This window comes from Chrysochloris asiatica, unplaced genomic scaffold (genome assembly GCF_000296735.1).
Source record: "Chrysochloris asiatica unplaced genomic scaffold, ChrAsi1.0 scaffold00033, whole genome shotgun sequence".
NCBI classification, from domain to species: Eukaryota; Metazoa; Chordata; class Mammalia; order Afrosoricida; family Chrysochloridae; genus Chrysochloris; species Chrysochloris asiatica.
The window spans coordinates 21,657,884-21,683,036 of NW_006408551.1; positions in this window are offsets into that span (position 1 = coordinate 21,657,884).

The window sequence follows — 25,153 nt, forward strand, 5'->3', positions numbered from 1 at the left end:
TGTATTCCCTGTTTTAGAGCCCTCACAGTTGTCCCTATTTTTTCATTGATGAGTTTCATAATTTTGGGATTCACATTTAGTTCTTTAATCCATACTGAGTTGGTTTTTGTATAAGGTGTGAGGTGAAGGTCTTGTTTCAGTCTTTTGCATATCGCTTTCCAGTTCTGCCAGCACCATCTGTTGAAGAGACTATTTCTCCCCATTTAACATACCTAGGCACTTTGTCGAAAATCATTTGGCTGTATATGGATGGGTGAATTTCTGGATTTTCGATTCTGTTCCATTGATCTATGTATCTTTCATTGTACCAGTACCAGGCTGTTTTGACCACTTTAGCCGTGTAGTAGATTTTGAAATCGGGGGTTGGGGTGAGAGGCTTCCAACTTTGTTCTTCTTCTTGAGCAGTGCTTTGCTTATCCTAGGTCTCCTTCCTTTCCATGTAAAGTTTGTAATTGTTTTTTCCATCTCTTTGAAGAATGTCACTGGAATCTGGATTGTGATGGCATTATATGTGTAAATTGCTTTGGGTAGTATTGACATTTTCATGATGTTGAGTCTTCCTATCCAGGAACATGGTATGTTCTTCTACTTTTGTAAGTCTCTTTTGGTTTCTTGTAGTAGTGTTGTAATTTTCTTTGTATAGAGCCTTAGTTTCTTTGGTTACATTTATTCCTAAATATTTCATCCTTTGGGCGGCTATTGTAAATGGTATTGCTTTCCTAATGTCTTTTCAGCACTGTCATTGTTACTATAGAGGAATCCAACTGATTTTTGTATGTTAATCTTATACCCTGCCACTTTGCTGAATCTTCCAATGATGTCTAGTAGCTTTTTTAACATAGTCTTTGGGGTTTTCTATGTATAGGATCATATCGTCTGCAAATAGAGTTTTATTTCCTCTTTGCCAAATTGGATGCCTTTAATTTCCCTTTCATGCTGTATAACTCTGGCGAATACTTCCAAAACAATATTGAAAAGGAATGGTGACAAAGGACATCCTTGTCTGGTTCCCATTCGCAGAGTGAAGGTTTTCAGTTTCTCTCCATTGAGAGTGATGTAGGCTGTTGGTTTTGTATATATGCTCTTTATTATGTTGAGGGATTTCCCTTCAATTCCTACTTTGTTGAGTGTTTTTATCAGGAATGGATGTTGGATTTGGTCAAATGCCTTCTCGGCATCAATCAATAATGATCAGGTAGTTCTTTTCCTTTTTCTTATTTTTATGTGCTGGAGTACATTGATTGTTTTTCTAATGTTGAACCATCCTTGCATCTCTTTTATAAAACGCACTTGGTCATGGTGTATTATTTTTTTGATGTGGTGCTAGATTCTGTTGGCTAGGATTTTGTTGAGAATTTTTGCATCTATGTTCATTAGGGATATTGGTCTGTCGTTTTCTTTCTTAGTGACGTCCTTCCCTGGTTTTGGTATGAGGGTTATGCTGGCTTCATAAAAAGTATTAGGAAGTTTTCTGTCCTCTTCTATATTTGGAATAATTTGAATAGAATTGGTGACAGCTCTTCCCTGAATGTTTGGTAGAACTCACCAGTGAAGCATTCTGGGCCTGCACTTCTTTTGGTTGGGAGTTTTTTGATGACCTGATCAATTTCTTCTTTTGTTATAGGTCTGTTCAAGTTTTTTACTTCACTCTGCCTGTGTAGGTTTTGGTAGGTTGTGTTTTTCTTAAAATGCATCCATCTCTTCTTAAGTTTTCGAATTTGTTGGAGTACAACTCTTCATAGTATTCTGTTACTGTCCTTTGATTCGTTTGATTCCGTTGTGACATTGCCTGTGTGGTTTCTAATGTGAGTTATTTGTGTCTTCTCCCTCTTCTCTTTTGTTAGGTTTGCCAATGGTTTGTCAATTTTATTAACTTTCAAAGAACCAGCTTCTTGTCCTGTTGATTCTTTCTATCATTTTTCTGTTTTCCATCTCATTTATTTCTGCTCTTATCTTCATTATTTGTTTTCTTTTGGTGACTGTAGGTTCCCTCTTTTAGTCTGTTTCTAAATTGTTGCAGATGCTGTGTTAATGTGTTAATTTTGGTTCTTTCTTATTTTTGGATGTGTGCATTTATTGCAATAAATTGTCCTCTCAGCACCGCTTTTGCTGTGTCCCAAAAATTTTGGTATGTTGTGTTTTAATTCTCGTTTCTTTCTAGGAACTTTATGAATTCATGTTTAATTCTTCTTTTACCCAGTCGCTTTTCAGCAGGGTGTTGTTCAGTTTCCATGTTTCTGACTTTATTTCCTTAGTCTCCTTATTATTGATATCTAGTTTTATAGCATTGTGGTCTGAAAAGATGCTTTGTAGTATTTTGATATTTGTAACTTTATGGAGGCTTGCTTTGTGACCTAACACATGGTCAATTCTGGAGAATGTTCTGTGTGCACTGGAGAAGAATGTATATTGTGCTGTTGTTCGGGTGAATGCTCTGTACATGTCTATGAGGTTAAGTTGGTTGATTGTGCTGTTTAGTTCCTTTGTAACTTTGTCAAGTTTCTTTCTGGTTGTTCTGTCTGCCCCTTTTCGACAGTGGCGTATTAAAATCTCCCACTGTAATTGTAGATTTATCTATTTTTTTCTTCAATTCTAGGAAGGTTTGCTTCATATATCTTGGTGCTCTTTCATTGGGAGCATAGATATTTATTATGGTTATATCATCTTGCTCAACTGACCCTTTGATCATGAGATAGTGTCCTTTATCACTTACGCTGGTTTTTGTCTTAAAGTTTACTTTATCAGAGATTAGAATTGTCACTCTTACTTGTTTATTGTTGCAGTTAGCTTGGTATATTTTTTTCCATTCTTTAACTTTTAGTCTGTTTTGTGTGTAATGTGTCTCTTGCAGGCAGCATATTGAAGGGTTTTGTTTTCTTATCCAATCTGCCACTCTCTGTCTCTTCACTGGTGCATTCAATCCATTGGCATTCAATGTGATTATCAATAGGTATGAATTAATTGCTGTCATTATATTCATTTTTTGGTAGTGATGTTTGTTCCTGCATGCCTTCCTATACTGGGTTTGTGGTTTTTGTGTTATTTCTCGTCAGTTTCATCTTCATTTTCATGTTTGCTTGTTCTGCTTGGAAATTCATTTTCATGGTAAGTTGTTAAGTATTAACGTTCTTTGGAGTTACCTTATAGTCTATTAACTTTTCTCTCCATTTAAGAGAATCGGTTGTATCCTGTAATCTACCTGACATCCTCACCACCTGGATCTCCGTTCCTACATTTATTCCTTCTTTGACATTGGTATTATTTTGATCTTTGGTTGATCTCCCAGCTCCTTTGAATTCGTTGTTGTAGTTTTGTTCTGTTCTAAACTTTGCTATCTGTTGACTGAGTTCAGGTGGTGTTGCCACACCTGTCAAACTCTGGTTGTTGTCTATTCTTATTGGCTTTCAGTCCAAAGAACTCCCTTTAGGATGTTTAGAAGTGCTGGATTCGTTTTGACAAAATCTCTTAGTTTCTGTTTATCCTGGAATGTTTTGATTGCACCATTGTATTTGATTGATAGTTTTGCTGGATAGACAATTTTGGTTGGCAGTTTTTTTCTTTTAGGGTTTTGTATATGCTCCCTTTGCCTTCTTGCCTGCATGGTTTCTGCTGAGAAGTCAGAACTTAATCTGATTTGCTTGCCTTTGTAAGGGACACTTCTCTTCTTCCTGGTCGCTTTTAGGATTCTCTCCTTGTCTTTGATTTTGGAGAGCTTGATTACCTCTTTTTGCAGATTTGAATTATTTCCTATGCTGTATCAATCTTGTTTGATTGCTCTTGTAGTACTTTCCTGACTTCTTCCTTGTTTTTCTCCACCCCTTTTCGGAGCATTTGAATTTGTTTCCATATCAGTCTTCTGAATTCCTTCTCAGGCAAATCCAAAACCTGCTCTTCCTCTTCTGGGGAGGCTTTGTTTCCAGTGCATTTGTCTCAGTTACTCTTTTGTGTTTTTGGACATGTTTTGAGATCGTTTGTTGTGTTTGAGATCTTTTGTTTGCCCTTTCCAGTAGTTATGTGGTTTTTTTAATGCTTAAATGGATGTTTATTGTTGAGGTATTAAGTTTATTGGGTGTCTCCTGGTGGATATGATCAGTAGATATGCTTCCCTTTTTTCATGTAATGCTTAGCAGCTGTTATTGGCTCTTGTCTCAGTGGTTGAATATTATGGGGTATGCTTGTAGCTTGGCTATATGGCTGTGATTGCTGTCTCTTCATTGGTAAAGTAAGGAGAAAAATCTCCCACCTCCAGGAGAAATGTGTGATCAAATGGAGGAAGCAGAAACAATATAGAAGCAGAGACAAAAACCACTACTTAGAAATAAAAATAAAACTGTGGCCAACTGGCCAGTCACGTTGCTACAGAGGCAGTGTGTGTGCACCGTAGAAGCCTCCAGCAGTGGCTGCTTGCTCAGGCCCCTCCTTTAGTCACCACCATGGAGGTGCACAGATAGCTATTGAGAAGTTAATGGGAGAAAGATTTTCTACTATTTTTGTTTCTGAAGGTCAGTTAGGTATTTGCCGTGTGCACAGCGTAATTCTCAAGATTGTTACATCCTTTTATGTTGGGGTTTTACAGGTTGTTCTATGGTTTGTCAGCCATGAAGGGCCTGCCTTTTTTCTTGCTAGATAGGCCTGCTACCCCAAGGCTGACGTTTCCATAAACAGCCTCCAAGCTCTTTCTCTCTGTACCGTGGGAAAACTGTGGGGTCAGCGCTGGACTTTTTTTTTGGGGGGGGGGGAGGTGCCCATCTACCCGCCTGCAGGCGTCTGGTCTGGGCAAAGAAGGCCTCACAGGGAAGAGGAGGAAAAAATGTGTAGAATCCTGCCCTCCCCCCACCTCCTTTTTAAAATGTCACTGCACCCCTTTTAGCGTGGGTTCCCTGTGCTGATCTTGCTGTAGCCCCGCCCTCTGAACTCCACCTGGGCGGGGTGGCCGCAGAGGGAGTCCCAACTCCAGCGATTCCTAACTTGCAGTATTTTCCTTTATATTGTGATTTTTTCACTTGCATGTGCGGGAAACTGACGTCCTGGATCTTATGGTAGCTCCTGAGCTCTGGTGGTGGTCTGTGAGCGCAGTTTCTCTGGGTTTGAAATCCCTCCCCACGGAGCCTTTCCTGGTTGTCTCTGCTGCCGCCCAAAGCCCAAAACGGAAGCTCCTAATAAGTTTTTAAAGTAATTATTAGCCTCGTGGATCTTTTTGAAGTTTTCAGTATAATTTTCACAGAAACAGTTCCTTTCACATATAATTCATTGGTTTACATAATCTTAAATTACATAATTACAATAACAAGTACAGTTGTCATAAACTGGTTTGGGAGCAAACAGCTGGCTCTTGTTAAGTGTCCTGCTCATTTGGTGAGAGCAGAAGGGAGGGGACAGAATTAAGAAAGTGATCTACTTAGATTACCAGATGCATGTGGTTAGCCTGCTGTGGGTGTCAGTGATTTATGGAAAAAATGGAAGCCTTTATTTATGTAAGTTGATATATAAAGTAGCAATCTGCTGAAGGAATTTTTTAATTAAAAGTATTTCCATTTTAAAGATGAGAAAACTGAGACTTGAGAGAGGTAAGTTAAGATTCTCAATGTTGTTGGTGGAACCCCAGGACTTGAGCCTAGACTATTTAGGTTAGACAATCTGATATCCTCTTACTAGATACCTTTCAATTATCTAATATATCCAGTCATTAAGTACTATTGAGTGGACTTCAGGTTGTGTTTGGCGTTATGTTCTCTTGTCTGTATCCAGATAATCTGTATCCAGTTTCATTTTACGTCTCAGTTTTTTTGCACCAATATTTTGTAAAAATGATGATGCATTCTCAGGTGAAAATTAAGCTTAGAATCATTTGTTTTGTTTTTTTATTGGCTATGTAGCTCTGGTAGCGTAGTGGTTACGACTCGGGCTGTGAACCGCAAGGTCAGCAGTTCAAAACTACCAGCTGCTCCGCGGGAGAAAGATGAAGCTTTCTACTCCCGTAAAGATTTACACCCTCGGAAACCCTATACAGGGTCGCTATGAGTCGGTTCCGACTCCACGGCACATAACAACAACAACAATGTATATGTGAGAACTATCATTGTTGTTAAGACTTTGCAATGTTGTAATTACTGAGATAATTGTGAAATAAAAGAAGGTAAAAGGAAAAAATGGAACACGAACATTTGCTTTTATTCTTGCTCGGTTTTCTTAACAGGTTGGAATCTGATCACATATATACATATTATATCTGCAATACAAGGGGTCTTTTAAACATTTGTGGGAAAACTTCAGGACTTCAAAAAGTTTGTGGGAAAATGGTGTTAAAAGATGATGGAAATTTTCTACAAACGTTAAAAAAAAACCCCTTCGTATGTATATGTGTGAGATGATACATATATGTTGTTAAATGCCTTTGAGTCAGTTCCAACCCATAGCAACCCTGTGTAGGGTTTCCAAGGAGCAGCCTGGTTAGTTTGAATTGGGAACCTTGTGGTTCAAAATGACCTTGTAGTCCAGTACCTTAGCCTACAATGCCACACTGGACTCCATATATATGTGAATTACAGAAATAAAAAATTAAGCACATAGATATCCCATGTATATATGATGTTGTTGTTGTTAAGTGTCATCGAGTCAGTTCCGACTCATAGCGACCCTATTTCCAAAGAGTGTCTGGTGAGCTTGAATCATCGACCTTGCAGTCCAGTGCATTAACCTACAGCACCACACCAGGACTCCATATATGTATATAGGGGTAATATATATGTTTTAAAATTTTTATTTCTATAACTCATAGGTGTGTCTTCACTTTACCCAACATACACAAACCTTTTTCTTGATAAACGTAAATGTTTCTTAGTATCGAGAGTCTGCTCTGGTAGCATAGTGGTAACGAATCAGGCTGCGAACCACAAGGTCAGCAGTTCGAAACTACCAGCTGTTCCGCGTAAGAAAGATGAGACAGTCTGCTCCCGTAAAGATTTACAGCCTCGGAAACCCTGTGCAGGGTCACTATGAGTCAGAACCGACTCCACGGCACATAACAACAACAGCATTCGAGAGTCTGATACATCATTTTGAGTTCTGGTGGCACAATGGTTAAAGTACTTGCCAAGGTTGGTAGTTTCAACTCACCAGTTCCTCTGTGGGGGAAAGATGTAGCAATCTGCTTCCATAAAGATTTACAATTTTGGAAACCCTACGGGCATTTCTACTCTGCCCTAAAGGGTCCCTATGGGTTGGAATCTGCAGCAATAGATTTGGGTTGGTTTGTTTAGTTTATGGAGCTTTTGTTTGCATTTTGCTTTTCTAGAACATATACAAAACCCCAAAAAAAACAGTTTATTTCCATTAATTTTCAGATGTGGGATTGGAATTGTTTTTCCATCGAGCTATATTACACAATAGTGCTTAGGTTTTCTATTTTTATTACTGAAAACTATAACTACGACCAGAACTTTGGATCACTATGCATAATTTGTGTTACCACATTGAGTTTTAATTTCAGTCCATTAAAAGAAATCTTGTTATTTTAGTTAGTATACAGAGCTATATTTCAGACTATACATGAGGCTATTGTTCTACTTTTAAATCTTAAAAATAGTTTGAGGAACTTTGTTCTACCTTAAGTGGTATAGGATTTAAGATTAGAAACACTGTCCTTATATATGAATGTTGTTTTGCATAGTTGTTGACCCCTGACTTGGATGTAATTATAATTAATATTTTGGTTAACAATACCCTTTATTCAGTATTTCAGACACTTTTGAACAATAGTAAATAGTTTACTAATATAATCATAAAGAATAAAAATGAAAAATTTATCAATTGACATTCCTGTTTTCTTTGTTAATGTCAACGTACGTAAATTCCATATATTAATTCAGAGATACACTTAAGTGTACTTTTCGGATGTGAGGGATTATTTTGTTTTTGGTTTTTGTATTACTCTGGTGTTGAATCTGGTAATGGACTATATGGCTTTCTTGATATGCCAGCTAGCATCTTTCTAGGTTTGCTGAGGTATATTGTAGACTTTATGAGACTAGTTGGTTATGACAACAAACTTATGGACTATGTTGTTTGTTGTTAGTTGTTGTCAAGTTGGCTCTGAGTCACAGTGACCAATGTACGAGTATAATAAAATGAAATGTTGCCTGGTCTTGTACCATCCTCAGAATCCTTAATATGTTGAGTCAGTTGTTGCTGCCATTGTGATAATCCATCGCATCAAGCTTCTCCTTTTTTGCTGACCCTCTACTTTACCAACATGATGTCCCTCTCCAGTGATTTTTGCCTTCTGATGAAGTATCCAGTGTAAGTGACATGAAGTTTGGCCGTTTTCACTTTTTAAGAAACATTCTAGTTTCTGAATACTATCGAGTTGATTCTGACTCATAGCAATCCTGTGTACAACAGAATGAAACACTGCCTGGTCTTACACCATCCTCGCAATTGCCTCGACGTACTACTAACAAGTTGTTGTTGTTGTTATTGTGAAGTGCTGTTGAGTCGGTTCCAAGTAAGATGTACAAAAAACAAGAACAAAACAGTGGAGTCTTAAGTGTAGTTAGTTATCATTCAAATACATTGTAATTTGGGAATACCTGTACTTCCATAGGCATTGCTTGTTGATCCACAAAGAATGCAATCTTTGACAACTTAAGTCTTCACCATTTATCATGATGTTTTGTTTTTTTGGGAGGGAGGGAATAGTTGTGAGCACTTTTGTTCTTTTTGTGTTCAGATGTAATACATACTGAAGCCTGTAGTCTTTGACTCTCACTGTAATTGTTTCAATTTTGTCAAACACGATTGTGTCATTTGCACATCTCATGTTGTTAATATCTTTTCCTCCAGTCATGATGTTGAGTTCCTCTTCATGTAGCCCAGCTTCTCAGATTATTTGCTCAGTATACACATGGAACAAGTAAAGTGAAAGGATATAACCCTACCACATACTTTTTCAGATTATAAACCATGCACTATGATTCTTAGTGTGACGTTGTAGGATAAGTATTGGACTACAAGATTGATTTGAACCGTTAGATCGGCTGTTCAAACTCATCAGCCAGTCCTCAGAAACCCTAAACAGGATCACTAACTGATTAGAACTGACTCAACAGCACTTAACAACACCAAATTCCATTCTTCTGTTCAAACAAATGCTTCTTCATTTACGTAAAGGTTCCACATGAGCGTAACGAAGTGTTCTGTAATTCCCATTTCTCATAATATTATTGATAATGTGTTAGGATCCACACAGTTGAGTGCCTTTGCATAGTAGATAAAACAAAGGTTAAACATTTTTCTGGTATTTTCTGCTTTCAGCCAAGATCAATCTGGTATCAGCAGTGTGATCCCTGTTCATGTTCTTTTCTGAATCTGATTTCTGTCTGTTCCCAGTTGATGAACAGCCATTTGGGAATTATCTTAAGCAAAATTCTGCTCATATGTGCTATTAATGATACCATTTGATGATTTTCATATTCATTTAGAATGTGAAATGATCATCTTTCCTTGGAATGGCCATGAATATGGATCTTTTCCTGTTGATTGGCCCCATAGCTGTCTACCAAATTTAATGACATAGGTGAGTAAGTGCTTCCATTGTTGCATCTGCTAATTGAAGCTTCTCAACTGGTAACCCATTAGTTCCTGGAGCTTTGTTTTTGGCCAATGCATGCCTTCAAAGTAGCTTGACTTTCTTCCTTTGGTACCAGTGGTTCTTGCTCATATGCTACTTCCTGCAATAGTTGAGCATTCACTGATTCTTTTCGGTGCAGTGACCCTCTGTATTCCTTCCGTCTTCTGATACTTTCTGTAGTGTTCAATTTCTTGTCCTTAAAATTCTTCATGGTCTGCCTAAAATTTAGATCTTCTTTGTGACTTTTGTTACTGGAACAGTAGAATAAGGATAAGGTGATGTCTGAGGAGCACAATACTTGGGGGCAGTTGAATGAGGTAGAGGTTAAAAGAAAGAAATGGTAATGGAGTGAATATAGTAGTTTTTCTTCTAGTTTTTGTTGCTCTCCTGTGCTGGGACATGGTGGGGGAGTGAGCTGGGAAGTGGAAAGGATGGGATTTTACTTCTTTTCATAGTAATTTACTTTCTTAGTAGCCACCCAAAAGATTTTAATACCTAGGCTGACGTGAATTAGGGATTGAAGGAGGTGGTGGAGAGGGATGAAGAGTAGAAATGTTGGTAATTGTCAGGAAGGTATATAGACTTTGAGCAAAAGGGAATGGAATGGAATGGAAAAGAAGACTCCCAGGATAGACAAAGAAAGACCCTCAGTATGTTTAGCATTTATAGGATTTTTTTAGTCTTAAATATGTATATGTATATATATAGAGAGTCCTGGTGTGGTTCTGTAGCTTTGGAACACGAGGTTGGTTTGAACCGCAAGGTTGGTGGTTCAGACCCACCAGTCACTTCTTGAAAACCCTGTACATAGTCACTATGAGTTGGAACCAACTCGACAGCACTGTTGTAATTGTTGTTGTTATTAAGTGCCATCAAGTCGGTTCCGACTCATAGCAACCCTTTACTGTAAAGACTTTTCAAGGAGCAACTGGTGGGTTTGAACCATTGACCTTGTGGTTCAAACCAACCTCCAACCTTACGGTCCAGTGCATTATCCTTCAATGCCACACCAGGACTCTGTGTTGTATATATATATATATATATATATATGCCTTATTGGCTTTCAGTTGTGTGGATCATGACAAACTATGTACAGTGTCACAGAGAATGAGATTCTGGAACAGTTCATTGTACTCATGAGGAACATGTACATAGACCAGGAGGCAGTTGTTCGAACAGACCAGTGGAACCCTGAATGGTTTAAAATTAGGAAAGGTGTATGCCAAGGTTGTATTCTTTAATCATACTTATTCAGTCTGTATGCTGAGCAAAGAATCCAAGAATCCAAAGAATCCATTGGTAAAATGGAGGGTCGGAGAAAGAGAGGAAGACTCCCAATGAGATGGATTAGCACAGTGGCAGCATTCATGGGCTCAAAGGTTGGCGCAGGACTTACTGGTCAGTGTTTAGTTCTGTTGTGCACAGGGTTGCTATGAATCGGTACTGACTCAATGGCACATAACAACAAATAACAATAATATATATATATTTGTAGAGAGGTATATGGCTGTGTTGAGACATTTGTTTTAAAAGGAAAGAACAGTACATATTGGCTCCAGATGGATTTGTTTTTCTAGGGTACTCTAACCATTTTCCCTGAAGTGAGGGCATATACAAAAGCTTTGACTTAAAGAGAGTGTTTAGTTAGTTTAAAGCCTTGGTGGCACAATGATTACACAGCTGAACTACTAGCCACAAGACTGGCAATTTCAACACACCCAGCAACACCGAGGGAGAGAAGACCTGGTAACCTGGTCCCATAAAGATTACAGCCTTGAAAACCCTGTGGGGGCAGTTCTACTGTCATATAAGGTTACTGTGAGTCAAAAATCAACTTGAGAGCATGCAACAACAGTGCTGGTTTAGAAATAGTAGCAATAATTCTCTTTCTATTTGGTTCCATGGTTGAGAAAAACAGTTGACTATACAGCGTTGTCCTTCAGACATGTCTAAATTTCTCAGTCTATTTATGAGCACCAACAAATACTTCATGCATACTTCTCTCATGGATTGAATGTGTCTATTTTCCTTTAATTTAGCTTAAAACTAGTAATGGAATTCCTGAGGTTTTGAAACGAATAGTTTGGCAGTAGTTTTGAAACTAAAGGCAAATTAAGATACCAAGCAAAACAGAGGGAGACTATTACTTTAGAGAGGGTCTTAAAAAACTGCTGACATTTGCAAAACTAGTGTCTTATATTTATATAAGCTTTAGATAGGAACTGCTATTTTTCTAAAATTGTTGGTTTGAAAATAATTGTTACATTTATGCATTTAAAAAGTTGCTTCTAACATACTTTGGATATGGTTGAGCCTTTACTTCAGTAGAGTATTCAGGCAGTTGGGCATCAGCCCTTTTGGTCTTACTTTGTCTCAGACCATTTAAGACAATTAAGATGGATTGTGGATATCAGGAATTTGATAGGCTTCCATTAAGATCTCATGTGGTTTTATAAATTGCTTAAAATGGTCTTTGAATCTGTTAAAATATGCTACCATCCTCTGAATTATGAAATTTAGCTAAGTATTTAGCTAAAGTGACAAATGATAGTACTTTTTATTTTGATGTTTCTTCTGAAAGTACACTTTTACATTGCTTTTGGAAGATAGTTGAATGCACTAATATATATTCCTACACATTAGGAGTCCTGGTGGGGTAGTGGGTTACACATTGGACTATTAACTGCGTTGTTGGCAGTTTGAATCCACCAGCCACTCCACAGTAGAAAGATGAGACTTTCTGCTCCTGTAGAGACATATTACTTCAGAATCCCTATACAGGGTTGCCATGAGTTGGAACTGACTCGACAGCACATATCAACAACAAATATATACTCTATACTCAACATAAGGAGCTCTGGTAGCATAGTGGTTACGAATTAGGCTGTAAACCGCAAGGGCAGCAGTTCGAAACTACCAGCTGTTCCGTGGGAGAAAGATGAGGCCTCAGAAACCCTGTACAGGGTTGCTATGAGTCAGAACCGACTCCACGGCAGACTCCATGGCATATAACCACCACCATACTGAATATATACTCAATAAATATATATACTCTACAGGAGTCCTGGTGTGGTGCTGTGGGTTAATGCACCAGACTGCAAAGCTGTTTGAACTGCAAGGTTGGCGTTTAAAGTCACCAGCTGTTCCTTGGAAACCCTATACAGACGGGTCGCTATGGGTCGGAATCGACTTACCAACACTCAACAACAACGTAGGATTATGCTAACTAAAAATACACCTTTCCCTGATGAAATCTATGTCATTCTAGCTGTTAGTTGCTGTCAAGCTCATTTTAGATTCAGAGTGACCCCATGTGACAGTAGAACTGCTGTATAGAATTGTCTAGGTTGTGATCATTATAGAAGCGGATCACTGTATTTTTCTCTCTCAAAGCCACTTGGTAAATTTGAATGGAAAGACTTTCAGTTGGTTAGCAGCAAAGTACTTAACTGTTGTGTCACCAAGGCTCCTTTTAAAAAAGTAAGTATATCTATTTTGTATATGAAGAAATTGGCTCAGATGAGTTATATAATTTGCCTGAAGTCACTTAGTTAATAAGTTGTAGAGCTGGAATTCTAACTTACTTGTCTTTCCTTTATATCAGGAGTTCTCAATTTAAGTACTATTTGACATTTTAGACCAGATAATTCTTTGTTGGGGGATTATTCTGCACATTATAGGATGCTTAGCAGTGTCCTTGGCCACTACGGAAGACCAGGACTAGGGTGAAGGCAGGCGAGGTGCCTAGGACACAAAATTTAAAGAATTACTATCAGGATTGTGTTAAGTGTTGACCCTTCACTTGCACAACCCCAACCCTTAATACTTTATGAGGACTAAATCCTCCAGGACTTAGGTTTTTTGTTTGGAAGCCGAATAACAGTGATTTGTAGCAGCAGCCTTTTTGTAGCAGCAGCCTTTTGGTATTATGTATCTCTCTTATCCTAAAACACATTCTTGGGGGGAAAGTGGCTAATAAGAAATAGCTTTTAAAAGCCTTGTGGTTTAAGCATTTGGTTGTTAATTGCAAGGCAGCATTGGGTTGTTAATTGCAAGGTCATTGGTTCAAACCCAACAGCTGTTCTGAAGGAGAAAAATAAGACTTGTCTGCTCTTGTAAAGATTTAGTCTCAAAAACCCTATATAAGGTCGCTATGAGTCAGAAACAACTTGATAGTAGTAGTTGTTGTTAAGTGCCGTTGAGTCGCTTCCGACCCATAGCTGCCCTGTACAGGGTTTCTGAGGAGAAGCTGGTGAGTTTGAACCGTTGACTTTGCTGTTCAAACGGCTTTGCAGTCGGCGCATTAACCCACAGCGCCACACCAGGACTTTTTGGAAGTAAATATAAGAATGCACATAATGCCCACCATATGTTCTGTGAAATAAGATATTATGTGATTTGAACATTGTATGATCACCTTGTTATATATACGTGGGGGCTTCAGGACTTTCGTGGAAAAATGAAATAAAAGGATAATGGGATTTTTCCACGAATTTTCTGAAGCCCCTTAATACAGGAGAGAAGAGGAATCCTGACTGAGGTATGTTTTAGGCATTGAGCTGCTGACTGAAGGTGCTGGTGGTAAAGTGCCGTGGAGGTTTCGCCCTGCCGATTGTGTGATTTCACTGTAGTGCTGTGTCTGTCCTACAGCGCCACATCAGGACTCCATTAACCAAAATCCACAAGCTGCTCTGCGGAGAAATATGAGGCAGTCTGCACCTATAATGATTTACAGTCTCGCTGCGAGTCGAAATCGACTCGATAGCAGTAGGTTTGCATTGGTAGTGGAGAGAGGCACGCGGAACGGTTTTCTGAAACCTGTGCCGTGTCTGGGACTTAACGCCAGAGCCGTCGGTGCGGAAGGATAGTACGCAGACTGGTTCCTCCGCAGCTGCCGGGTCTCCTTGTCTCCTAGAGACGCCCACCGCCCCACCCGCCTGAACGCTCAATCACAGCCCTTGGTGGTGCTGGCCCACCACTGGCCACCTTTCCTCCCTGCCCTATCCCCCCTAATGAACTTTAAACTCTTCCAGCCTTTCCCAATTCACCTCAGCCTCCTTCTCCGCCTCCCCCTTCCCTACTGGCCACCTTTCCTGTTCCTATTCCTGCCACCACTGCAACCCTACCATTAGGCTATGGCTCCTCCCATCACGTGTCGGGCGCCCAGCCCAGTAGGACAGTGGCCCGGGCTGGGCATCCCTTAAACAACACTGAGTCTGTGTGGTCTCTGCTCGAGGTGAGCGCCTGGGTTGGTCATCCCACGCACATGACAGCATTTGTGTGGTCCCTGCTTGAGGTGAGGGCGTGGTGTGACGAGGGAGCCGTGGTTGGGCTTCGGGATTCCTTCACCACCACTGCCTGGGCTGGCTTGGGGCGTGAGAAAATAGCTAGTAGAGACAGGAAAGATAGGATTCTCCATACCGAAGTACGGGACGTCCACTTCTCTGATCTGGAGTTCTGAACTCCTTATAACCTTTTGGGACCAGGGACATGTATGCAGTCCTACGTTACCTGTTACCCAAACAGACCTTAACTAACACACCTGTATCTTCTAAAGATTACAGGATTGCTGTTAAGTGCCATCGAGTCAGTTCTAACTTTTAGCGATCCTATGTAGGGTGTTCAAGGAGTGGCTGGTGAATTTGAACCGCTGACCTTGCAGCTCACACAGACCTCGCGGCCCAGTGTTTATACTACAGTGCACACGAGAACTCCAAGTGACACATTACAGAACAAAGAAACAAATTGTCTCAACCAAGTGGTCTAAGAGAGCAAAAAACGATACTGTTGAATAGTCTCAGCTTAATTTATTGTGTGCCTGGTAGACTTAGGACTTAACCTGCTAGTATTGATTTCCATATCATTAGAAAGTATATTGATTATTTTCATATTTTGTGCTTCAGTGTAATAGTTATCTTTGTTATATGGAATATGTATTGACATCTTTTTATTGTAGCTTGAGTGTGAAACACAATCTAGGTGTTTGAGTAGCTCTTTAGAATGGATGGTTTATAAATGAAGTCTATAATGATAGTCTGAATTTTAGTAGTAGCAAGAATAGTGCCTAACAGAATTATTAACATCAGATTTGCAGTCTTAAGTACTTTTAAGTTGCATTCAGATTTCTGATGAAAGTAGTAATATTTAATTAATGATCATAACTATGTAATTTTTGTCTTTAGATTTTCTTTTGTGTTTTTAAGGCCAAAAAAACTGTCTTAAAACATGGATTCTTCACTTAGAGCTTTAAATGTGATTAACAAATCCATAACAGTCAGGAGCCTGTGAAAGATTATATATATATATAGTGGTGTTTTTGTGCCATGGAGTCGGTTCCGACACATAGTGACCCTGTACAGGGTTTCCAAGGCTGTAAATCTTTACGGGAGCAGAAAGCCTCATTTTGTGGAACAGTTTTGAACTGCTGACCGTGAGATTAGCAGCCCGATTCAAAATCACTATGCTACCAGAGCTCGTGGATGACACACTACATCAATAACCCCATTCTCACAGACCCCTAGGTGTTACGCATTGACTGTGTTCAGCTGTCAACCTAAAAGATCTTCAGTTAAAACCCACCATTTCACCCACAGCCTCTCTGCAGGAGAAAGAGGCTGTCTGCTCCTGTGAAGATTTACATTCTCAGATACCTTGTATAGGGTTGCTATGAGTTGGAATCAGCTTGTGGTAGTGGGGTTTGTGGTAGTTTGGGTTTTGGGATGTAAATACAAGTATGCACTTAAAGTCCATAGTGTGTTCTGTGAAATAGGACACTGCCTATGTGACTTGGACATTGTGTAACCACCATATTAAAAGGGGGAGGAGTCCTTTTAAAACGTTCGTGGAAAAGTGGAATGAAAAGAGAATGGAATTTTTTCATGAACTTTCAGAAGCCCACTGGTACAGGAGAGAGCAGTCCTGTTGGAGCTGTGGGATAAGCGTTGGGTTGCTAAGTGAAGGTAGGTGGCTCACAACCCACCAGCTTCCGCGGAGAAAGGCGAGGCAGTCAGTTCCTGTAAAGATTGACCGTCTATAAAACCCTCTATAGGATTTTATGGGTCCGAAACCACATTATGACTCTAAGTTTGGTTTAGTTTGGTAGTGGAGAGGGGTACGCCAGGCGGTCGATCCGGATCTGCGTGTACCCGCTCCGCTGTGCGGAGGGACAGCGGAAAAATGTTGGCTCCTCAGCTGCGGGGCCTCTGCAGTTGCTGCCGGGTTTCCTAGAGGCGCCACCCCACCCCCACTCCCATCCCCCACCCCTGCTCCACCCGTTTCAGCGCTCAATCACAGTCATCGGTGGGCTGGCCCACCACTGGCTACCTTTCCTTTCTCCCTTCCTGCCTGCCTGCCTTCCCTGTTCCCACTAATGGACTTTAAACTCATCCAGCCTCGCCCCCCTCACCTCAGCCTTCTTCTCCACTACTGGTTGCCGTTCCTGTTCCTATACCTGCCACCACCATAGCCCCACCATTAAGCCGTGGCTCCTCCCATCGCGCGTCGGGGGGGCCGGCCCAGTGGGACATTGATCTAGACCAGACATCCCGCGCACGCCACTGAGTCTGTGTGGTCCCTGCTTGAGGTGAGCGCCTGGGTTGGTCATCCCTCGGGCACGACAGCGTCTGTGTGGTCCCTGTTTTGAGGTGAGTACACGGTGGGCAACCATGGTTGGGCGTCGGGATTCCTTACCCTTGCTGACCCAAGTGGGTGGTCAGGGGGACATAGAGATCTAGTGAGAGACAGGACAAATAGGAACTGCCAACCTAAAGGTTAGCTGTTCGAACCCACCCTGCAGTTCTGTTAGAGAACTGGTTTGCTAATTTGCTTCTGTTAAATTTATCGCCAAGAAAACCTTATGGAGCAGTTTAACACCTTGGATCTTTGTGAGTTGGAATCAACTCCGGGACAACTGCAAGTGTTTTTATAGGCTGCAGAGCAAATACATAAACCACTTCACTAAATTAGTAATACTGTATAACTGTACTCTGATTTATAGCTGTATGAACAAATTTTTAATGAAAAACATTATTAGGAGACACTACAGTATAACTTTTAGTTAGAAAATATATTAACCAAAAAAATAACAAACCTGTTGCTGTCTAGTCCATTTCAACTCACAATCGTCCTTTAGGTCCAATATCTATCTTATATATAAAGAAACTGGCTCAGAGAGACTATATACTTTGCCTAAAGTCACTTTTGTTGTTATTAAGTGCTGTGGAGTTGGTTCCGACCCATAGTGACCCTGTACAGTGTTTCCGAGGCTGTAAATCTTTACAGGAGCAGAAAGCCTCATCTTTCTCCCGCAGAGCAGCTGGTAGTTTCGAACTGTTGACCCTGAGGTTAGCAGCCCGATTCGTAACCACTACGCTCGCTACCAGAGCTCCTTAAACCGAAGGTGTTGTTAAGTGCCATCGAGTCGGTTCCGACCCATAGCTATCCTGTATAGGGTTTCCATGGAGCAGCTGGTGAGCTTGAACTTCCCGATCTTGCAGTTCAAACGGCTTTGCAGTCTGGCGCGTTAACCCACAGCGCCACACCAGGACTCCAAACCGAAGGTAGTGTGGTTCAAAATTCACCAGCCACTCCACGGAGAACGGTGAGGCCGTCTGTTTCTGTAAAGATTGACCGCTTCAGATCATTACAAGTCAGAATCGACTGATGGCAGTAGATTTGGTGGTTTGGTACTGGAGAGAGGCTCACCCCTGGAGAGAGGTTCGCCCGGTGGTTGTTCGGGACCTGCGCTGCCCCCGCTGTGCATTGAAACAGCGGGAAAACTTTGGCTCTTCCACTTCAGGTACTGGGTAGTTGCTGCAGGCAGTTAGAGACGCCCCCACCCCGCCCGCCTCAGCGTGCAGTCCTCAGTGGGCTGGCTTACCCCAGCTCCCTTCCCTCCCTCCCTCGCTCCCTGCCTGCCTGCCTGCTTTCCCTGTCCCCTCTAATGGAGTTTAAACTCATCCAGCCTCGCTCACCTCTACTGGTCACCTTTCTTGTTCCTGTTATTGCCACCACCGCAGCCCCACCTTTAAGTCGTGGCTCCTCCCATCACATGTCGGGGGCCCAGTCCAGTGTAACATTGAGCTAGGCTAGGCAGGATATCCCGCACACTCCCGAGTCTCTCTAGTCCCTGCTTGAGGTTAGTGTCTGGGTTGGTCATCCCACGACAGCGGCTTTGTGGTTCTTGCTTGAGATTAAAGCGCGATCGGGCAGGCAGCCGTGGTTGAGCTTCAGGATTCCTTCCCACTGGACGGGCTTGGGTGTGGGACAACAGAGAGCTAGCTAGTAAGAGACAAGACAGATAAGGATCTCCATTTCAAAGTATGTCAGTTTTCTATGTTCAGTGCTCAGCTCTGGAGTTCTGAACTCTTACAATCCTACGGGACCAGGGTCCTATATACAGTATGACGTTACCTGAACAGGCCTTAAACGACACACCGGTACCGTCTAAATGTTACAGGATTGTTGTTAAGGGACTTCGAGTTGATTCCAACTCATTCATAGTGATCCTGTATGGGTTTCCTAGGAGCAGCTGGTGGGTTTGAACGGACGTTATAGTTTGTATTCCAGTGCTAATCGTACAGTGCCACACCTGGATTGTTGTTGTTGTTATGTGCCATGGACTCGGTTCCGACTCATAGTGACCCTGTACAGGGTTTCCTAGGCTATAAATCTTTACGGGAGCAGAAAGCCTCCTCTTTTTCTCGCGGAACAGCTAGTAGTTCTCTCGCGAACTGCTGACCGTGAGATTGGCAGCCCGATTCGTAACCACTACGCTACCAGAGCTCCTTTTGTTGTTGATGTTAGGTGCCATTGAGTCGGTACCGACCCATAGCGACCTTATGCACAGCAGAAACGAAACACTGCCTAATCCTGGGCCAACCTCACTACCTGTTAAATGGTATGTTCAAGTTCTGATATGATGCTGCGAGTTAATGCACTGGACTACAAGGTCGGTTTGAATCGCAAGGTCGGCAGTTCAACCTTGCTAGTAGCTCCTCGGAAACCCTATGCAGAATCACTTTGAGTCGGAACCAACTCGACAGCACTTAACAACAACAAGAAGTGCCATGTTACAGAGCAAACAAATTGCCTCAAACAAGTGGCAGATTGAAAGAACGAAAACTGTACTACTGAATATTTTCAACCTAATTTATTATTTGACTGATGGGCTTAGCAGTTAACCTGCTAGTTTTGATTTTTATACCATTGGACATTATATTGTTTTCTCATGTTTTTCTGCTTCAGTGTAATATTATCATTGTTGTATGAAATATCTATTCACATCTTTTAACTAGATTGTAGCTTGGGTGTTAAACACAATCTAGGTACATGAGTACTTCTTTAGCATGGATGGTTTATAAATGAAGTATATAATGATGATCTGAATTTTAGTAGCAAGAATAGTGCCTAACAGAATAATTAAATAGTATATCAAATTTGGAGTCCCAAGTAGTTTTAACTTGCATTTAGCTTTCTGATCAAAGTATTAATATTTGACTCATAATAACTGTAAATGTTTTCCGTTCACTTTTAGTGGTTTCTTTTCTTTTTTTAAAATAAATGCAAAAAAATCTGTGTCCTAAAATAAGCATTTTCACTTAAAGCTTTAAGCATGATTAATGAATCCAAAGCAGTAGGAATAAAGGAGCTTGTGAAAGGTAAAATATAGATACACTTGTGTGGTGTGGTGCTATAGGATAAGCAGTTCAAACTCACCAGCCACTCCTCGGAGACCCTATACAGGGTCACTGTGAGTTGGAACCAACACGACAGCACTTAATGACAACAATGTTTTTGAAGTATCTAATTAAAGTAAAAACAGCAACCTAATTTTGGTTTGGTAGCATCATGGCACACTCTAACACCAAGAACCGGATGCTACAAATTGATTGTGCTCAGCTGCTAATGTAAATGTTGGCTATTTGAACCTACCTTGCAGTTCTGTTTGAGAACTGGCCTGCTGTTTTCAAGCAGTTAGTTTATAGACGAGAAAGCCCTATGGAGTAATTCTACTCTGTTACACCTGGTATCTCTGTGAATCAATTCGGTGACAACTACATATAGTTGTCTTAAAGGCTTCAGAGCAATAGATACACATTATCATGTATTCATAATAATGTATAACTGTCCTCTGATTTGTAGTTGTATGAGCAATTTTTAAATGAAAAACTTTAGGAAATACTACAGGTTGGGGCTTTTTGCCTAGTATAACTTTTGGTTAGAGAAGATATTAACCAAAACAAACAAACAAACAAACAAACAATTCTGTTGCTGTCTAGTCAACTCCAACTCACAGTATCCCTGTAGGACAGAGTAGAATTGCCTCATAGGGTTACCAAGCTATAACATTTACAGAACATTACATCTTTCTACTGTGATCAAACTGCCAGTCTTTCATTTAGCAGCTGATCACCAAACGACTTGGCTACCAGGGTTCCTTGGATAAAGTATTATTGTTAGTAAGTGCTGTTGAGTCAGTTCTGACTCATAGCGACTCTACATAGGGTGTCCAAGGAATAGCTAGTGAATTTAACGACTGACTTTGTGGTTAGCAATCCAGTGCGTTAGCACTGCAAGATAATGCGCTGGACTGCGAAGTCAGTTTCAGATGCAAGGTTGGTGGTTCAAACCCCCCAGCTGCTCCCTGGAAAACCCTGTACAGGGTAGCTATGAGCTGGAACCACCTCTATGGCACTTAACGACAATAACATTATAGGAATGTAATTAGATGCAGGTAGCTGGAATTGATAACAGTATGTAACACTGAACACTACTGTGTTGACAGTCTTTTAAGTGCTTTGTATGTACATGCATATATTTATTTAATCCTCACAATAACCCAGTGAGGTGTAGGTATTGTTATTCTAAGCTTATGTATGAGAAAATGTGGAAGCAACGATATGAAACAATTATTATAAAGGAGCTATTCATAAAATTAAACGTAAAGTATTTTGGAGGCAGTTTACACAATCTAGATTTCGTTTATTTATGCAAACTTTAATAGGCTGTTTGCAGTGTTTTCTGTTCTATGGACATAACAATGAACAAAACAAAGTCCCTGCTATGGTAGTGTGGTAATAGGCTGGTGATTGGAAAGAGACAATAAACACGTAAATATATAATTCATTGGTGGATATAAGTACTATGAATAAAAAAAAAAGCAGGTGAAGTCGTTGGGATAATGTGTGAGGTAAGTGCTATTTTTTGTAGTAACATAAGGGGAAGCTGAGGGTCGTTCCCTCAAAGGACTGGAGGGAGTGAGCCGTTAGGATATCTGGGAGAGCATTCCAGTTAGAGAGAAAAGCAAGTGCAAAAAGCTTGAGGGAGCGGGAGCTCTTTCATTTCTTACTGTATTGAAGGAACTGCAAGGAGAGAAAAGGGCCAGGAGGGACAATATGGGAGGAAAGTCTACTAGCTCATTTTAGGCCATTTGTTAAGTACTTCCCCATTTCCTTTGTTGTTGTTGTTATGTGCCGTGGAGTCAGTTCCGACTCATAGCAACCCTGCACAGGGGTTCCAAGGCTGTTAATCTTTACGGGAGCAGAAAGCGTCATCTTTCTCCCGCAGAGCAGCTAGTGGTTTTGAACTGCTGACCTTGCTTTTCGCAGCTCGATTCATAACCACTGTGCTACCTTAGGGGGCTGCAAAGTCATTGGAGAGTTTTGAGCAAAGGAGTCATGTGAGTTGGCCGAAGTCTACTTCCTGTGTTCAGAGAGCAGATGTAATCACTGTTAAAGGTAGTCAGTCGTCTACCACCTATCTGTTTTTTGGGTTGCTTAAATGTTGCTTATGATGCTGACAGTTGTGCCACCGGTATTTCAAATATCAACAGGCTCACAAGCGGTGAACAGGTTTCTATAGAGCTTCAGACTAAGATAGATTAGGAAGAAAGAGCTGTCAGTCTGCTTCCAAATGAAACCCTATGGGATTACAACAGAATTTTATTCAATATAGTGCTGGAATATAAACCCCCTAAGTTGGAAGTCACTCAGAATACACAATAGCCACAACAATGGGTTGACGTCCACCACCAGTTGTGAATATGGCACATGAATGGGGGGCTTTTTGATCTATTGTACATGGGGTCTCCATGAGTTAGAGCCAGCTCAACAGCAGCAACAATGTGCACACTGCTATGAGAACAGTGTTAGTTTAGTCTAGGGATGGGGAAGGGAGGGAGTATAATTCTACCAATATTTATCATCAAGCCTTGGTCTCTATAGAATTTGTTTATTTGGGGTGTTTTGTTAATAATCTATGTGCATGAGTGAAATGTGACAATGGGAAAGCCATCATTGAGCAGAACTTGAGAGTAGAATTATGAAATAGTGTCACCTTAGGAAGACTCATTAACAACCTGTGATATGCAGATGATACAACCTTGCTTGCTGAAAGTGAAGAGGACCTGAAACATTTACTGATGAAGATCAAAAAAACACAGCCTTGGGTATGGATTGCATCTCAATGTCAAGAAAACAAAAATCCTCACCACTGGACCAATAAACAACATTCTTATCAACAGAGAAAAGATTGAAGTTGTCAAGGACTTCATTCTTCTTGGATCAACTATCAACATTCGCAGAAGCAGCAGTCAAAAAAGAGATCAGACGACATATTGCATTAGGCAAATTTGCTGCACAGGAACTTTTTAAAGTGTTGAAGAGCAAAGATGTCAGCTTGAGTACTAAGGTGCGCCTGACCCAAGCCGTGGTAGTTTCAATAACCTTATATGGATGCGAAAGCTGGACAGTGAATAAGGAAGACCGTAGAAGAATTGATGCCTTTGAGTTATGGTGTTGTAGGAGAATACTGAAAGTGCCATGGACTGCCAAAAGAACCAATAGATCTGTTTTGGAAGAAGTGCAGCCAGAGTGCTTCTTGGAGGCCAGGATGGCTAAGCTTCGTCTCTCATACATTGGACATATTGTCAGGGGGGAACAGTCGCTGGAGAAGGATGTCATGCTGGGTAAGATGGAGGGTCAGAGAAAGAGAGGAAGACCCCTAATGAGATGGATCGGCCAGGTGGCATCATTGATGGCATCAAGTGTGGCAGCGGTAGTGAGGTTGGCCCAGGATCGGACATTGTTTCGTTTTGCTGTGCATGGGGTCGCTATGAGTCGGTTCCGACTCGATGGCACCTGATAACAACAACAACAATCACCTTTATTACTGAGCTCTTACTATATGTCAATCCCGTTATTACACACCTGGCATTTATTCTCATAACAACTTAATGAGGTAATTGTTTTAGGCCTCATTCTACAAATGCGTAACTGAGGTGGTGGTTGTATGCCATTGAGTCAATTCCGACTCATAGTGTGACCTTGTATAGAGTTTCCGAGACTGTAAGTGTTTATGGGAGCAGAAAGCCTCATCTTTCACCTGTGGAGCGACTGGTGGATTTGAACTGCTGACCTTTTCTTTAACAGCCCAATTTATAGTCCACTGTGCTACCAGGGCTCCTTATAATAAGGTGTGGTGGTGATGGTGGTGTGCTGTGGAGTTGGTTCCAAATCAGAGTGACCCTGCATAGGGTTTCAAAGGCAGTAAAATCTTTACAGGAGCAGAAAACTTCATCTCCCGCGAAACAGCTGGTACTTTTGAACTGCTATCAGAGCTCCCTTATAACCAAGGTCGTGGGAAGTTAAGTAACATTCCTAGGATCACATAGCTGGTAATTGATGGAGTAACTATTTAAACAGTTTGATTCTAGTTACCATGGAAACATTGTATTAATAGGTTGTTTTCAGTCCCTGAAAAGCTGGCAGTGGAGGCAACTCTTATAGGCAAGACAGATGATCCATCAATAATAAAAGGGCAATCTAGTAAAGGTAACTATTCAGGAATATTATTCTGACAGTTGTATGCATGATGTATTGAGCAATGAAGGATATTGCTTCAGGAAGATCTGCTTAGGGGTCAGGCAGGAGGATGGAACAAGAGTCTAAAGTAAGATGCTTTACTAGGAATCCAAAGTGGGACATCTTTTGGGATTTTTTTTTTTCCTCTTTGTGATCTTTTAATTATAATAAAGACATGCATACCAAAATATCCACCACCACCACCACAACTTCCACATTTACAGCTCAGTGACATTGATTACATTTTTCATGATCTGCCACTTGTTGTTTGGTGCCATCGACTTGGTTCTGACTCATAGCTACCCTCTATAGGGTTTCTGAAGAGCAAGTGACTGGTGGGTTTGAACGGCCAGCCTTGCTGTTCAAACCAACCTTGTGATCTAGTGCTTATCATACAGCTTAACACTATTACTGCTATTTTCATCTAAAACATCCCATGACCATTAACATAAACTCAGTGCCTTCCAAACAAAAACTTCTCTCACCCCTGGGAACTATTAATATATATATATTTTTTAGTTTTCTCTGGTAGTGCTGTAGGATAAGGTCTACTTAGCCTCAAGGCTGGTGGTTCAAACTCACCAGCCATTCCTTGGCAATCCTGTGCAGGGTCTGTGAGCTAGAACTGACTCAACAGCACTTAACAACGACAACATTTTAAAGG